Source organism: Neofelis nebulosa, chromosome 7 (assembly GCF_028018385.1).
Source record: "Neofelis nebulosa isolate mNeoNeb1 chromosome 7, mNeoNeb1.pri, whole genome shotgun sequence".
In the NCBI taxonomy this organism is placed as follows: Eukaryota; Metazoa; Chordata; class Mammalia; order Carnivora; family Felidae; genus Neofelis; species Neofelis nebulosa.
Window position 1 is genome coordinate 128,625,043 of NC_080788.1, and position 18,799 is coordinate 128,643,841.

The 18,799-nt window shown below is 35.0% G+C and overlaps 1 long non-coding RNA gene across 1 annotated transcript in view; it reads right to left on the reverse strand.

Moving 5' to 3' along the window:
* Window positions 1-5,393, reverse strand: part of LOC131518262 (uncharacterized) — a 60,297-nt gene extending 54,904 nt beyond the window's left edge. Inside the window, exons 1-2 of the long non-coding RNA XR_009264976.1 lie at window positions 5,318-5,393; window positions 1,797-1,891 (exon numbers count right to left, since the gene is read on the reverse strand). This is a non-coding gene — a long non-coding RNA (uncharacterized LOC131518262). The remainder of the gene's footprint in view (window positions 1-1,796; window positions 1,892-5,317) is intronic.
* Between the last annotated feature and the right edge of the window lie 13,406 nt (window positions 5,394-18,799).

Below are 18,799 nucleotides of genomic sequence, written 5' to 3' on the forward strand. Positions count from 1 at the left end.
AGAGGCAGAGAATGAGTAGGAGAGTGGCAGAGAGAGAGAGAGAGATGCAGAATCAGAAGCAGACTCCAGGCTCTGAACTGTCAGCACACAGCCTTATGTGTGGCTTTGAACTCACAGACCACGAGATCATGACCTGAGCTGAAGTCAGATGCTTAACTGACTGAGCCACCCAGGCACCCCTATGTTGAATATATATTTAAAATTAGGGGCGCCTGGGTGGCTCATTCGGTTGGGCATCCGACTTCAGCTCAGGTCACAATCTCGCGGTCCGTGAGTTCGAGCCCTGCATCGGGCTCTGGGCTGATGGCTCAGAGCCTGGAGCCTGCTTCCGATTCTGTGTCTCCCTCTCTCTCTGCCCCTCCCCCGTTCATGCTCTGTCTCTCTCTGTCTCAAAAATAAATAAACATTAAAAAAATTTTTTTTAATGATATTTGATGAGAGTTTATTTCTTGCCCAAACTCGCAAGGCTACTATGCGTTATTGAGATTGATTTAAATCTTCTATATTTGAGTACTATATTAAAATCTAGTGTTGGGGTGCCTGGGTGACTCAGTCGGTTAAACCTCCAATTCTTGATTTCAGCTTAGGTCTGATCTCAAGGTTTGTGAGATCGAGCCCCAGATCAGGCTCCATGCTGTCAGCACAGAGCCAGCTTGGGATTCTCTTTCTCCCTCTCTCTCTGCCCATCTTCCTGCTCAGTCTTTCTTTCTCTCTCTCTCTCTCTCTCTCTCTCTCAAATTAAGTAAATATGCAAAAAATTTTTAAAAATAAAATACAATGTTTATTACATTTCAATTATTGTTCTAATATGTATATAGATATACAAGATTAAATACTTGTATACTACTCAAATAATAGTGGGTTTCTATTTTAATAAAATATCTGTAGAAAATATATATACATACAGGCACACACACACATTGGGTTGTGTTCTTATAAGTTTATATATTTACATATATGCTCTTTGTTTTATGGGATTCAAGTTAAATTACATACTTTAGATTTGGAAGTAGGATAAAATAGTTAATTTTCTTTTGTACATCATCCAATTAATATTTAGGGTGGTCCTGTGAATCAAGAACAGGATCTTTTTCTAATCTTTTGCTTCTTTTCATAATTTCTCTTCTCAAGTCCAAGGTAGTAAGTGTGGACAGCAGTAATTGTTGATGGATTTAGAAGCCTCCCCTTCATCAGCCTCAAGATAAGTGATATTAATTCTTTATCGTTGCTTCTAAGCACATTCAGTTTTTAAACTGTATTTTTACAATGCCTACTATTAATTTTCACAAATACCTACTGAATGTCTATTTTTTGATTGAGGTGACAGAACTACATTCTTAAATAGAACCTATCTGAGGTCCTACATAACTAAATTTCAAAAGAACAAGAGAAATTTCTGGAGGCTTTAAAGGAGAATCCATCCCTTGCCTTTTGCAACTTGTATAAGCCATCTGTATTCCTTGATTTAGGGCCCCTTCCTCCATATTCAAATCCAGCCAGGTAGCATATTTAAGTCTCTCTCTCTGACTCTGACTCTCCTACCTCTTTCCTATAAGGATCTTTGTGATGGGTCTACAGAACAAACCAGGATATTCTCACTATGTCAAGATCATTAAGTTAATCATATTTGCAATAAGTTTTTGCTACATATAAAGTAATAAGAGTCACAGGTTTAAGAGATTACAATATTCACACTGTGAGGAGCTATTTTATTCCCTTCTGTACTACCCATTTATATCCTTGGCCATTTTCTCCAAGTGCCCAAACCAGTAGTCACCAAGAGTACCTATACTCACAAATTCCTTTTCTTGACACCATGGAAAATACATTCTTTTTTTCAGTTCCATCTAAGGGAAGGACTCCATTTATCACAACTTCAGCCAGGGGGGTGCTGTTTTCAGAATAAAGACATGCTGAGCAAACCTTCTAAACAAGTATCATTCTCTAACTCACCATAAGTGAAACATCATGCTAGATTTTATTGGAAATAAATCAATTAGAAAGCATGAATATTGCCCTCCAGCTAAGTTCAATACAGTTTGTAAGGGAAACCTACTAGATATTGAACTGATATAAATCTGGCTTTAATGATGCTATAACACAGGCACAACATTATAGAAGTATATCTTTCAATTGTTTGGACCAACCATATGAATTATAAACATACATTCTATCTCACTAAATGCCTCCATGTTGTGTTATAGATATTCTAGTATTCCTTTGGCAGAGGAGGCACTTAAGGCACAGAGATGTCACATAACAATACTAATTTGCCGAATCTAATAAATTGTGAAACTGTGATTTTAGCTCAACTGTGTAGGGTTCCGAAATGTCTAGTAATTTAATTGTGCCTTGTGTTCTGACATACTATTGAGAGATGATACTTGAAATCTATTGGATGATAACCATTGTAATTTGTATTTTCCCCCAAAAAAATTTTGGCATGAGTTATGGAACCTGGGTTATATTCTCAAATTCTGAGTGCCTCCAATCTCTTTTCTATTTTTGAAGTAGAAGGTAAATAAATGGCTCTCTAGACTTATTTTGCAGATCTAATGAGGTAAGTGAACCCTTTGTGAAACACAAGGTACTTAGATTTGTGTTTTTTTCCCCCTCCTTTACCACAAAGAATACTACTGAGACCACTGACTGAAGGCCAATCACACTGAAGACAAATGTTAGGTCTTAAGCATGCTGTAAAATAAAATCTATCTCCATATGAATTATTATCAAGTTATCTTTATCACACACTTGAAGCAACATAAAATTTTTTAAATGTTATGCCAACTTGTGACTGAGCATATGAGTGCACAAAGCCAGTTTATTCACTGGGTATTTTGGTCCACAAAATAGCCTTTCCAATCTTTGGAGCAGAACTTTTGCCTGGAGCTGTCTTTAATAATATATTAAGCATTAAATGTATGAGCATAACCCAAGCACATCAGTATTTTTTAACTGCCCTGAATTCCATATTCTTATGTACCAGCACCTTCCTTTGTCAAAGAAATATAATTTATTTAAATGCAGAATTTCTTATTCTCTTTGTTGTGTGTACACGTCCATATGGAATATATTTTGTTACCCTATTTTTAATTGGTAGTACTCAATAACTAATACTTTCATACTCACTTCACCCTAGACTTGTAAGAACTTCTTAAACTGTTATAAATAGAAAAAAATATATATGTACAAGTTAAATCTAAGCGATAATAGCCCCGTGGATAGTGGCATAGTTAGAAGTGGATGGCATGAAAAAGTAACAAGCAGCATTGTGAACTGGGTCGAATTTAATAGGGGGCAATGCCAAGAAGGATCTTTTTATTTTTTTTCCCTTCAAGTTATGCTCAATTCACTAGGTGTTGTTCACTAAAATCTCAATTAGATGCAAAGACTGAGTACCGTGGGGCTCCCCAGATCAATTATGTGCAGGTCGATCACTGAGCGACCGTCAATAAAGTAATCAAAGCTGAAATATATTCCACTTACAGCTTTTTGTTTCCAACAATCTAAGAAGTAACTGTAATCATTATTCCCTTCAGCTCTGCCACTTGGAAGACTGGCAGAGGAAGAGCTTCAGGCGGAAATGTCTTCCTCATTGGATGAATTGGGAGGTGAGTGCTTGAGTCTTAGAGGAGCAAGACTGAGGGATCAAGTCTGTATCATTGGTATACATTAATATTCAAAAGTTACATTGTTAACTTCTCTAAAGAAGACCATAAAAGTTTGCAGCTAGTCACTCAAATTCAAAAGATATCATGGGACAGGGTTACTCTCCCTAAAATTCTTCACCTGAATTTAAACCAAGGTGTAGTATTACTTGTATTAATATTTAAAATGATTTAAAATGACCATAACGGTGTTCTGTACAGACCCTGAGGGGACTCCCACAATGACTTCTCGTTTTTGGAGATCCAGGAACTTGGGTCATCTCTTCTTTAGTTGGGGACACAACCAGTGAGTTGCTTCTAACCGACAGAATATGGCAAGGGTGATGGAATTTCACACTTTTGATTAGGTTATGTTACAGGGTAAAGGCGAGGAGATGTCACTCTCATGATTATCTGTTCTGTAAGATTCTGTCCTAGCATACTCTTCTGCTGGTCTCAACAAAAGCAAGCATCCATAATGTGAACTACCTGTAGAGAGGGCCACGTGGCAAGAAACAGAGCCGAGCTCATAGATGAGCTGGCAGCTAATAAAAATATGGAGACCCCAGTCCCATAATTGCAAGAGGATCACTTTTGCTACTAACTTGAAGGGACTGGGAAGCAAGCCTTCCCAATTTGAGCATTTAGGTGAGTGTGTAGCATAGCTAACACCTTGACTGCAGGTTTGCGAGACACTGAGTACAGGATTTTCAGGTAGATTGTGCCTGAACTCCTGACCCATGGGAAATGTGCAAAATAAATGTGTATTGGTTTAAACCTCTAAGCTTGTGGCATTTTTTTACATGTCATTGAACACATATACAATATAAAAGAATAATTTTCGCATATATGATTGATGGCAAGTATTTCTTATAAAACAACGTTTCGACATATAAGCAAGTATTTATGAATAGTAAATTTGCTGTATGACTGTTTCCTTTGAAATGAGTTACTTTTTTTTAAGTGAGAGGGCAACCACTGCACGGTGTTTAGGAACATGAGCTCTGCCTTTCTGGGATCAAATCCCACATCTTCGACTTTCTAGCTGTGTTATTCTGAGCAACCCATGAAAGCTGTCTGAGCCTCAGTTGTATCATCTGAAAACTGGGTCATATGTCTCATATGTCTCACAGCCTCGCTATGAACATTGACTGAGTAAAAATCATGTTGTTTGTATTTTCTGAAGTACTGAAATATTTTGGTTTTTTTCCAGTATAATTGTACTGTAAAGGGTGTTATTTCTGCCAAAATAATTAATCTTCCAAAGGGAAATGCATAGTTCCTCCCATTATACCTAGAATTAATGTCAGGAATAGAACAGGCTGTGGAATGATGAAAATTTGCAGATGTCCACAATTGAAAGAAAGTAAATTCAATGAAAGAGGAAAAAGAACATTGAGAAATAGTCACAGATTCATACAGATAATTTGCAGCAGATTGCAGAAGTCAGAGAAAGAGCATGCAGAACTTCACTTTTAGAGAAAAGTGAACTTCATTTCCTGTAGTTAAAACAAAGTTCCAATGTAATAGTTTTGGTTAAAGAGAAAGCTGTAAAAGAATGGAATGTTAATAAGAATGTGTAAACAGGAAACAGAAAGATTAGTAAAGGAATACTTATGCCAACAGTAAACTTTAAAGGAATTCTTTAAGGCAAAAGTCACAAAACTCACTGAGGGAAGAAAGGCAAAAGAATGCCTCATCCAGGCACATATTCCACAGAAGGACAAGAGATCATCCTCACCTGTTTCTGGCTGGAAAATTACTGTCATTTGCCTTATGATGTCATATCAAAGGTACAAACTAAGTATACTGACATTTTGTATTTCTATTTTTTGCATACACTTTTAATAAACAGTCTGTATATAAATCTATCCAATATATGATCTGATTCGGGCAAATATATTTTATTGGCTTCTCAGTCAACGAATGCAATTTGTCCCTGGAATCGTGTTGTTCAATGGATTGGCCCATGGTGAATTTTCATTAGATTTATCTCTCAGGCATGAACATTTTACTCAAGATCCTTGCACCCAAAATGAGCCGATGTATTTGGCACAGTGTCCTTGATTTAAGTAGACATTATGTTGAGTTACTTTTCCAATGACTACATTTGATTTAATTGCCTGTTAAATGGTTATATTCAGGAGACAAAGTGATTGAAAAATCATGATCCTCTGAGTCAAAATTTCTTTTCCTTTTGAGTAAAGAGGATATTTTAGTGTTCTGCTATGAAGATTACATAGCTATAAAAAAATCAACTTCAGAGGAATACAAGCTTCTGGTAAAAAATAAAGCAAACTTCAATCCATGTGCCATTCAGTCCATTTGCCATTCAGTCCATTACCGAGAGGCAAAGCTAGATGATGAGCAGGAAAGGGGGTACTTAACATAATTTTTAAAGAAGCTTCAGATTTTCAAACTTTTAAAGCTTACTTTATATTATTGTAATAAATCATAAAAATATAACTAACCAATCTGAGTAAACATGACCTTTTTTTAAGGATTTGTAAATATCACTCTATTTTTCTCTGTCACTCTTCTCTAATTTGGGAAGATAGAGTACAAATATTGCTTAGATACTGAACCAGCTAGTCATTAGTATTTAGAGTCCCAGTGGCTTTTCCCCTGAATGGCCAACACTTTCCAATAATTTTATATACTCTCCGTTAAATACTTCCCAATGTAATAACATTGCATTTATTTTTTTTTAATTTGTATAATGAGATTTTCATTCTGAATGTTAAATCTGCCTATATTAAAACATGATATATGTAATTGCTTAATTATCTATGAAAAACTTCAGAAACAATTTTCCGAAATACAAAATAATGGGCACGATTGTGTATATATACATGTGTACATATATTTTTTAAGTTTATTTATTTTGAGAGAGAGAGAAACAGAGTGTGCAAGTGGAGAAGGAGCAGAGAGAGAGAGAAAGAGAAGAGTCCTAAGCAGGTTCCTCACGGTCAGCGCAGACCATGATGTAGGGCTCCATCTCGTGAACTATGAGACTTCAGCAGAAATCAGCAGTCAGATGCTTAAATGACTGAGCCATCCAGGTACCCCCATGTGTACATATTTTTAAAAGGTTGCTGTTTCTATTCTCTTTTCAGGGTTTATATCTACCTGCCATGAAATTTTATCTCAATTGATTCTGTTACTCCAATGTGAATGTAGGCAATAGTGCTTTTTGAACTATATGGATATTAGAAGTCTAACATTTCATGTGACTATTTTTAAAGCATTTATGGCAAATTTCAATGATTATATCAGATCTGGTCTACTCAACTGGTCTACTCATTGCCAGATGGTAATGTATACCATGAAGATGCAATAAAGCATTTCCCAGGTAAGTATTTATAAATAATAGAGATACATACATACATACATACCGACAGGTATTTAGCAGTAGTAAACTATTCTTGAATTCTGTACATAGTCACATAATTAAAGAGACCAAATCTAAAAATAATTCCAAAGAGAAGAGACAGATTATTTTGAAAGAAAAAATAGTTTTACCAGTGAAGGGAATGATTGCAGTCAACATTTATTAAGCATTCACTATATGTCAGTACTTCTCTTAAGAAATTGATAGGTATTGGAGATGTTGCTAATTGTATATTTGGGTGTATATATATCTTACATATATTTTTAAGTAAGCTCATTAACTTGCAGACATAATAAATAATAGGCAGATTCAAAATACTATACCTAGTTCACCCATTGCTTATTCCCCAAATCCTATCAAGTGCTGACATTGTGTTATTCAGTGAGTGAGCAAGAGAAATGCTTCCTGTTCCATGGAGCTTCAAATCTACTAGGGAGTATACTTGTGAATTTCTAAACGTGTATTCATTTATTTATTCATTTAACAAATGTTGGTAAATAATTTTAATTCTGATATATCTTAAATGGCTTTAAAATATTTTCAATATGGACATTCATTACAAATCCTCACATTTGAAATAGAAACTATGTACAATTGCAGTGATATAAATATATGTATACTGATGTATATATGGTTTTATATATGTGCTATTAAAATATTTTTCATTATTCTTAAAGATATTTATTTTCCGAAGTACATTTATGGCATTTTATGCACAATTAACTGTACTTCAATAACAGGAATGGGAACGGTAATTAGGGAAGACAATATCAGGTTGTTGCTTATCTGCTTATATGAAGAGAAGGCAGACAGCAGTGTGCAATCTATATGTTTTGCTGCATTTACCATGAAAATGTGACTGTCACTTCACTGGGAACAGTGATATAGAAAACACATAGTAAATCTGAATACTAAATTTGAAAGGCCAAAAGGTGATTCACTCAAAGTGTGGCATTAACATAAATCCCAAGCCATGGATTGATGGCTCCTGTAATGACAAATCAGTAAGCTCTATGTTGATGTTAGTAAATAATATTGGAAATATATGTTTCTAAAAATAATATATTTAGTTTCCCGAATTTCTAAAAATAAACTAAATTTGCTTCAAGAAGTATGTTACTTGTATGGAAGACAGTTCTTTGTCTACTACTCAGTTCATTTATTCCTTTATGAAAGGAGAATTTTTCGAACATGTTAATCATGTCTCAATTTGGCCAATTATTTTTCAGTAAAATAGATATATTTTTAACATCTAAAGGATTGATTTTTAGAAAACTGATGGAATACATGACCAACCACATAATGAGGTCATTGAAAGTACATCATATATTGTGCTAATACTGTTTATTGATCAATTATTTTCTTGATAATTTATCCTTAGTGGAAATAGCATTATTGATATATATAACAGTGGTTGCCACTTTTTTTTTTTGCCACCTCATTTGATTGGCTTAAAATGTTTAATACTCGTGTATAAGTTCATGTAAGTGTTTATACACTCAGTTATTTTGTGCTTAGTTTTATATTTTGTTTATGTATAGTCGACATACAGTGTTATATTAGTTTCAGGTGTACAACATAATGAATCAACAATTCTATAAATTATACAATGCTCACCATCAGCGTAGTTCCCATCTGTCACCACACAATGTTATTACAGTATTATTGACTGCATTCCCTAGGCTATACTTTTTATCTTCGAGACATTTATATTATAATTGAAAGTTTGTGTCTCTTAATCCCTTCACCTAGTTCATCCATTCTCCCACCCACCGCCCCTCTGGCAACCACCAGTTTGTTCTCTGTATTTATGAGTCTGTTTCTGTTTTGTGTGTGTGTTCATTTGTTTTGTTTTTTAGATGTCACACAATAGTGAAATTATATGGTATTTGTCTTTCTCTGTCTCACAGTTCACATAGCATAACTTCTAGGTCTATCCATGTCACAGTGGCAACATTTCATTCTTTTTAATGGCACAGTGGAAAAGAGTGTGGAGGTTCCTCAAAAAATTAAAAAATAGAAATATCATATGATCAAAGAAAAAGAAAACACTAATTTGAAAAGATACACGTGGGGCGGGGCGCCTGGATGGCTCAGTAGGTTAAGCGCCAGGCTCTGGATTTTGGCTCAGGTCACAATCTCATGGTTCATGGAATCAAACCCAGGTTGGGCCTCGGGCTAAGAGTACAGAGCATGCTTGGGATTCTCTCTCTGTCTTTCTATGCCACTCTCCTCCTTGCACATGCTCTCTCTTTCAAAATGAATAAACTTGTTAAAAAAAAAAGAAAAGATATGTGCACCCCTATGTTTAGTCAGTTATTCTTTCAGAACACATGTATTTTAAATATGTAAGTTAATATATATGTATAATTCTTCCTTTGTTTACTTTCATAGGTAAATACATGTATATTTCTGTGTGTGTGTGTGTGTGTGTGTCTGTGGCATTGTAGAAATGACACAGATTTGCAATTATGAAACCAAAGTTTTCTGTGAAATAATGATGGTTTTATTTGCATTGATTACAAGGTATCTGTAACAATTGGTAACAAGAGCAAATCCATAGAAGATGTGGGAATATCAATATGCCTTTTAGTCACAAATAATGAAGATGTATATCCAGGGTCCAGTGAGTTTCTTAAAATTATTTCTCAGCTCTCATAGTGATTAGAAGTACAGTAAAATCAGTTTGGGTTGATTAGATAGAAATGACAATATCAAATGAAAGAAGTTAGTAAATTATAAGATCCTTCAATATATATTGTATTTTGCAATGATATAAACTATATTTTAATGATATATACAATGATATCTATGTCTGTATTTTTCTATCAACTATTTATCTATATATTTTGTACTTATTGTAATTTTTCTTGCACTGATTTTCCTCTCCTAAACTTCCATATAGTTGAGTTGTCAATATGATATTCTCAAAGTAAAATGGAACCTTAAGAAAATACTTAGATAATTCAAGCAATAACATGAAAAGCCTTACTAATTAAGGAAGAGAGAGATGTAGGAAAATTGATGTTTTCAGAATCACTGACTCCCCAGTTTTATTTCTTTATTTCTTGACTCAATAATTAGCAGCCATAGGCGATGAAGTTTATGTACAAAAATAGACTGAGAGCTGATATTGTATTCCTCCAATTATAGTGGTATTTCTAATTTTAAAATATCTTGTTAAAAGATATGTAACAACTCTCAGTTATTAAATAACAGCATCCCCTGTTATTTCTTACTTTTGATTTTATTGTAATGCATTTTTAAGTTGATATTTATACAGTTATGAATTAATACTTTTAAGATTAGCTTTAAATAAACTCTTCTGAGACATACTATTAATTTGAGAATACATTAACATATAATATTCAAGCATGTAAACCACAGATTTGCATTTTTCCACCCACTTCTACAAAACCGACATTTACAATTTAGAACTTTCTCAAGGAGTAATTAGGTTATTTTAGAATTTTATCAGAACTTGGATTCAACTTTTATGAAAATAATTTTGAAATGGCTTGCTTGTAGAAATTCATATTACATTGCCATCAGGAAATCAGTTTGGACTACTTGGAAACTCTGGTCTCATCTAAATTACCACTGCTTCTCTTATTTTTCTGTTGAAATATCCCATTAGTATAAACTTTCTTTATAGGAAACTAGACATGAATAAAAGAATTGTTTTCTTTATTCTGTATTTGCTCCCTTTTAGGGGTGATATGATTTCCTAGTGAGTTTTAAGTCAGATCACCTTAAGGCAAAGTGTGGAATGTACATGGATGCTGTCTCTGTTTAGACATTTACTGAATCCATCACCTAAGGGGATGCAGGAAATGGGCAGTGTAGAGTAGGCCTCATTTAACAGTATGGATTTAGCTTAGGTCTATTAGAGACACTACATATAGAGAATATGTAGAGGAATTTTATATTTGCAATATTTTGGGGAAAAAATAGTCTGTACCCAAACTTTCTGTGCTGAATTGAAAGTAAATGGTGGAAGAGAAGGAGCTAATATTAGGTTCTTCCATGATCCAATAATGGGAAAAAGGCATGTATATGCTACATTGTGTCCCTTTTTCTTTGGTGGGCTTTCATTGGAATTTTGGCTTTTTCTTTCAAATATTGATTTATTGAAAATTCTTTAGCTACATATGTGTTACTAAAGGATTGTAGTGCCTTCCCCCCCGCCCCGCCCACCCCCGTAGAAGTTCTGTTAACAATAGTAGCTAAAAGTTTTGCTTGTCTTACTGGTGATGATTGTGTCTGAAATTTAGAGAGCATTTAGTATATTTTATTTTCAATATTCTTGGCCACGGAAGTTTTCAAATTTTGCAATATTTGAAATGTTTTCTATTTTTAAGTACATATGTACTACTTATGACTAGGAGTCACCTGAAAACAGATGAATCCATTGGTTGTTTTTCTCAGGATCAGCATTTCATGACATTATAACCACGTAAAAGTCAATCTTGAAGAAGCATATTCAGTGCATATTTAACATACACATTCCCAATGTCAAGACAGTCACTTGTTTGGGAATGACTATGACAGCTAAAATTTCCCAAAAGGTCCATTAAGATGTCCTTAGACTAAAAAGAAGAGGATGTATACTGACATCCTTAAAGCAAGGAGGGGTTCATTTTTCATGGATATTTTCATGTTAAATTTCTTCTTCCTTGGTGAATGTCAAAGAACTTAGGGCTTTTCCATGTAATTGACAAGATTCTGATGTATTTTAGAAGAAAACCATCAGTTCTACATGTAAATCTCTCTGTTGCCCACATAGGAGTTAATTCTCTTTAGAACAAAGTCAGGTCTGATTGATAACTGAATAAGAACATCATCTTCTTACTTTCGGGATCTCAAGCATGAAACTGGCCCTTCATTCAATAACAAATATCTGCACAGCAAACACTTGTACCACAAAGAAGGCTGTCTTTGTAGATAAATAGAGACTTTCTTTGTTGTCAGCTACTTATGCTTCTCAGTTTATTTCCTAGCTCTGCTTTAATTTCCAGCAGACATTTGTTAGCAAATAAGAGCCAGACTACTGATACTTATTACTTGCATTACTTTTTTGATGGTTTAAGTTCTGTTTTTACCTTTAATTATTCTGTTTCACATTATATTTATTTGTCTAAACCCTCTCAAATCCTTTTGGGTATATATATATATATATATACACATACACACATATATCTATATACATATCTATATACATATATATGTATGTATATGTATGTATACATATATACATATACATATGCATGTGTGGTATTTTCTCCGAGTCAGTATAAGGTAATATACTCAAATGCTGAAGGAAAATAAACCTACTGAGAAGAGCTCTTTTCTCCATATCTTTGAAAATGGATATATTAATCACTGTAAGAATGAAAGTCATAGGGGAGGAAGGAGTAGTTTAGAAACGAAGATGGGAGATGACAGGAAATCATTAGAAAAATCAATATGTTTAAATGATGAAAGATCAAAGCATCATATTTCTAAGAAATGTACAAATATCAAATAGAGAAGTTTCATTTTCAAAAAGCAGTGTTATTCTACTCTGGGGGAAAACACGGGATCAGGGTATAAAACATGGTAATAGAGAATCTAAAGTAAAATTTAGTGTTTTGTAGAAAGTGGAAATGATGCCGAGTTCCAGGAAATAAGGAAAATTGTGATGGATTACAGCATTCCATCTGAGAGTGTTGCTGATAGCAGTTCATTATAAAAGCTGTATCTGTATGTGTGTTTGTGCATGTGTGGTATATGTTTATGCACGCGGTTATGCAGGAGAAAGAGAGAGATACAAAGACTTAATTTTGTGAATTTTCACAACTCTCCTAATTTTAAAAATAAAGTTTAACATGCATATATTCTAAACCAGTGATTCCAATTCCAGGAACTTACCTAAGAGTAATTAATAGAGATATCCACGAAGTGATGTACAGTAATCTTTATAATAGCTTACTTCCAATGAATCTAAACTAGGAACAAACCAAGTATACACCACAAACACAAAAATGAATAAGCAGGGGCGCCTGGGTGGCTCAGTCGGTTAAGCGTCCAACTTCGGCTCAGGTCATGATCTCACGGTCCGTGAGTTTGAGCCCCGCGTCGGGCTCTGTGCTGACAGCTCAGATCCTGGAGCCCGTTTCAGATTCTGTGTCTCCCTCTCTCTCTGTCCCTCCCCTGTTCATGCTCTGTCTCTCTCTGTCTCAAAAATAAACATTAAAAAAAATTAAAAAAAATTAATAAGCAAATTGGGCATTTATTAGCATAAATATTAATTACTTTTGTATATTTTATTTTATTTTTTTTTTATTTTTTTTTTCAACGTTTTTTATTTATTTTTGGGACAGAGAGAGACAGAGCATGAACGGGGGAGGGGCAGAGAGAGAGGGAGACACAGAATCGGAAACAGGCTCCAGGCTCTGAGCCGTCAGCCCAGAGCCTGACGCGGGGCTCGAACTCACGGACCGCGAGATCGTGACCTGGCTGAAGTCGGACGCTTAACCGACGGCGCCACCCAGGCGCCCCGTATATTTTAAATTTATTCATTTAAATAGAACTTACCTAAAAACTGTAAACAGATATTAAATTCTAGTTAAAAATACAAATACTGTGGCATTTGGAGCGAGGCGTACAGTTGGCCTGAAACTTAATAAGACATATTGATAGCGGCTACAGGGAAGGATTTGTGTGCCATAAAACAAATATGACAAAATGCTAATAATTATAGAATTTAATTTAAGTTGTTGGAATATGTTTATCTATGGTATAGGTATTTAAAAATTTATCTATGTTTAGAATACTAACAATAAAATGTGGGGGATAAATTAAAGGAAAATAACACAAGAGAAATAAAATATTTTATGTCTACATGTGTATTTATTTCTATACACATCTGATACATATAACAAGAAGCAATCTTAAATTTTTTTCGCAAATAAACAGATAAAAAAATAAAGTCAATAAAACGTATTAAGCTTTAGAAAATATATGACAATTCTTAAGTATTTAGGGTTGAAGTGCATTAGTGTATACACTTTCTTTGGAATGCTTGAAGTGGTACCTTCTGTATGCTGGTCATCTCTGCTAGTTACCTAAAGTGGGGTCATCTGTGCACAGTCTCCTCTACTAGTTATCTAAAGCGGGGCCTTCTGTGTGTCACTGTAGGAGAGATTGGAACAAGCCTTCCCACATGCCAGTCAAGGCATACATTAACCTCCACAGGGCCTGGAACACGTAGTCCTGAGGGAGATCATTGTATGGGCACCAACAAGATGGAGGATCAAAGATGGAGTCAGTGTTGTCAGCACTCCCACTACATAGGGTCCATAGAATATTTACCAAAATAGAAATATGCTGGAAATGAAGCAAGAGTGCCACTTTATCAGTGAGAAGTTAGAAAAAATTGAAAGATAATAAGAAAACACCAAATATTTGGAAATCAAGTGGAATATTTATATATAGCCAAGAAACACACACAAAATGAAAATTATAGAATGTTTCGTACTCAGTGAAACATAAAATATAGCGTTTATAAACTTGTTATGCAAACTATATGTATTTCGAGGAACATTTTATAGGCATATATATGTTGTTAAAGTTTTATATATGCATATGAAATCAATATTTTATTATTTCAATGTTTTATATATGTATATAAGATATACATATGTATGCATGTATATGTATAAAATATGTATATGAAATCATATATATAAAGTACATATATGTAAATTAAAGAAATAATAATAAATTGTATCACTACTTATATTTATTAACGTTCATTGTTAAAGAACAATGATAAATTGAAAAAATGGAACCAAGGAAATAGAGAAGATGTGTTTAGCAGGAGCAGGCATATGGATGGCATGACAAATTCTGTAACAGATATAATTTGAGCATATTTGACTTTTAGCAAACCTAAGGTAGAATAAAAGTATAATCTTTAATGTTTATAACCCTAAAGGCATGCCTGATTTAATTAAACCAATAAATTTTAGCTAGCTTTTATTTACCAAAGATTCTCCTAATTCATGCAAAGTTGAAAAACATTTGGGTTTGTTTCTATATTTCTGGGAGTAGGCTTGATTTATATATACTTGTTTGTCTTTAAGCCAATTAAATAGAGGTCTTTACTAATTAATTTTGCAAATACCACCCAGAGGTAGAAAAAAAAATCATACATCTCTGATATATACCTACATAGATATAAATATATAGACAGACATGAGGAGATCTTACAGCTTTGTTTAAAAATTTTTAGTCATGAGACAGATATGAAAATGGAAAGCTCATAGTTTACAAAAGGACAGTTAGATCCAAGTTATATTTGTGGCAGATGGAGTGAGTAAGATGGAGTGAGTTAAGATTACCTGCTGAGATAACTTTTTACTAATAATTGTGAAAGAGACTTTTAAGGTTTTTTCATGGACCTAACTTTCAAACTAACCTTTCCTTTGTTCCCCTCTCCTTCCTCCTCCTCCTCCTCCTCCACTTCCTCCTCGTCCTTCTTCTTTTGTTTATTTTTGGGAAAGAAAGAGACAGAATGAGGGAGGTGCAGAGAGAGAGAGAGAGAGGAAAAGAGAGAATCCCAAGAAGACTCTATGTTGACAGCACAGAACAAATCATGAAATCATTACCTGGGCTGAAATCAAGAGTCAGATGCTTAACTGACTGAGCCATCCAGGTCCGCCACTCCAACCCCTGGACTTTCTGATAAGAATTAGCTTGGTTCCCAGAAAAGGCCAGGTAGAATACTGACGTCTCAAAAGGCACAGAGAAAGAAAGCAAATTCCACCAAGAGTGACTCTTGTTACCTAAGTCCAGATCTTTTACAATATCTGCAAGACTTTTGACAAGTTCAGGGGACATTTTGGGATTGGTAAAAAGTATAGGTAGGCTTTGAATTGTTTCTGGAGCTGCATTACTGTTTTTATAAAAGTTCATCTTGTAAGACAAGTACAGTTATTTTTAATTCCTTAAAGATTTGGGTTACAAATCTTTGGAGTCTGACCCACCCATCTAACTACATTATCCTCAATTTACTTCTTTTTATCAGGAAGATCTTCAACTAAGATGGAAATCAAAATATTTCTATGTTCTACAGTTAGAGCTGTGTGTCTGTGGAATGCTTTAGTAAATTCTTCCATAAAGTCTTTAGAATATGTTTCTTTCTCTTTGGGGACATAGTTTCATTTTAGCTTCGGCAGAAGGCCTTATAATAACTTCTTGTAAGGTTCTGAATATCAGCTTCCACTTTGGCCAACTTCTGACCATGCAGCTACTTAATTCTTTTTTCTTGTCTTTTCTTTTCTTTTCCTTTCTTTTCTTCTTTTTAAATATCTTCTCAGGTTTAAGCTGAGACAAACAGTAAAATATTCCTGGCAGTGTTGAACAACTCCATGGATGTAAGAGGCATCTCCAAAGAGAGTGCAAAAAGATAGTACTCTCCCAAGATCCAGAGCCATTCCCAAAGATAACCAAAAGAAATAAAGATTTAGACAATTCCCCTGCAAGAGCAGTCAGTAGGACCCCAGCTGCAAACAGAATGCAACCCACATTTCTGTCCAGTCATGTCTACCTGAAAATGGTATGAAACTTATATGTTTGTCTGGCAATATTTTGTGGGTTTCCAACCTGAGAGTTGCCAAGTCAGGTTTTCAGGACACAAAATGAGGCAAACAAGAAGGCCATAGCTGTCCCTGAGAGAGAAAGGCTCAACAACCTTTGGGCCACCAAACACAAAATCATGAGATAATTCAAAGATCGAATTCTTATGAATGTTTTTTTTTCCTGCCAATCTGAATTTGCAAAGGAAAGGACAATGTAATATCTTACCTTCATGTCTCAACCAGGCATGACAGATAGAGATCTAGTAGCCCTGACTTTGATAAAAATTGTCACCCATTGCCAGCTTCTGCCACTTTTCCTAGGATTTCCTCTGCAGCCTCTGGAGTGAATGGGGTGAGCTATTGGGTTCATTTTTGTCACCAGAAATTGTAGAGGAGGCAAAATAATTTTCCTTCTACCCTTTACAGTGAGGGCTTGACTGAGATCCCTTTTTCTCTAGGCCATCACATAAATGAATAAACTTACCTAGGTTAATTCTCTGCTGTGGCCACTGTAATTCCAGATCAACTCTGATAAGGTTAACTTGCTTGTTTAGGCACAAAACATTTTATCCACCTGATGCCTTGCACCAGACAGTACACTTTAAGTTGGATCAGTCTGGTTTCCATGTTGGACCAAATCTGACCTAGACCAAGTCTGGTTTTTAAGTAGGACCTAGTCCAACTCCAGTGGTTCCAAACCCAGTCTGGAAAAAGTGATGCTCAAATAAAGTCTGAAAGTTCACACAGAAAAAAATATGTAGACGGGATCTGAGAGGGATTTACCTACCACCTCCAGTGGCAGCAAGAAAGCAATGAGCTTAAGGGACTGGTTGTTTGTTGTTCCTGGCCACCATTAGGGTCTCCTTTGATCTCCTTTTCTGACAGCAAAATTGTTAAAGGATAGACTGAGGGACATTAAAACTTTTTAAAGTTTATTTGAGCAAGAATTGATTCAAAGTGGGCAGCATCCAATCTTGTAGAGAGAAAGAAGCTCCAAAGAGCTATACAAAATGAAGGACATTTATAGGCAGAAGAGAGGAGGAACAAGGAAGTTATACTAGACAAAAAGTGGGTTGTTATCGCTAGACTACTTTCATTTAGGGGATAGCAGGGGTCTGTCAGGCAGATTACCTAAGTAGTGTTATCAGATGATTCCTGATAGACTGATTCAATATTCCATTTCTGGCAGTGCCCAAACTAGAACTAAGTCTCAAATTGGGGACATAGGGCTTAGCATAAATGACTACATTAGGGGCCTATTGTGTTGTTAACTGACAGAGTAAGCAATCAAATATCAATAAGCAAAACGAATTAATTATATTATCCCACTCTTGGACACAGTGCTAAGTTCTGTGAAAGATCTAGTAAGGAGTATGGTCTAGGCTTCAAAGAGCTTCCATTATACTTGAGCTATGAGATCTAAAAAATTTGAAATAACAAATCTACAAGCCTCAAGTTAAAATTAAGTGCTAATTCCAATGTGTGTGTGGGGTGGAGGGTCCTTACGTTTAAATATATATGGCTTATAAGACTCCCAATAATCTGGCCTCTATCCAGTCCAACATCCTCAGTCCATAGACTCAACTGACTTTTATTTTTGAGAGAGAGACAGAGTGTGAGCATGGCTGAAGCAGAGAAAGAGGAAGACACAGAATCTGAAGCAGGCTCCAGGCTCATGCGGGGCTCGAGCTCACAAACGGTGAAATCATGACGAACCAAAGTTGGACGCATAACTAACTGAGCCACCCAGGTGCCCCTCCAGTGACTTTTGTATGTTAATGTCCTAATGAGTTATTTAGTGTTATCTCGATAAATGATCAGTACCTTCTTAAGGCTATAAATTCTTCTTCTAGGAAACTGTTCTCCCCTGGTCTTCCTGGAAAATTCCTAACTGTCCCTTGAACTCAAACTTAAGTGTCACCTTCACCATTAACCTATTTTGACCTGTTTAAAATTTTGTTCTGTTATTTGTTTGGGCCGCTGCACTCTATTAGCAGACTATTCACTGTCACACTAAATTGGAAGATGACAGTCTGCAACTGAAATTCTTGTTTTTGAATAATTACTCTAGAAATTACTAGTCAAATGAACATAGACAATTTAGTTAAACTGTTTATGCCTCTGTTAAATCATGTCTA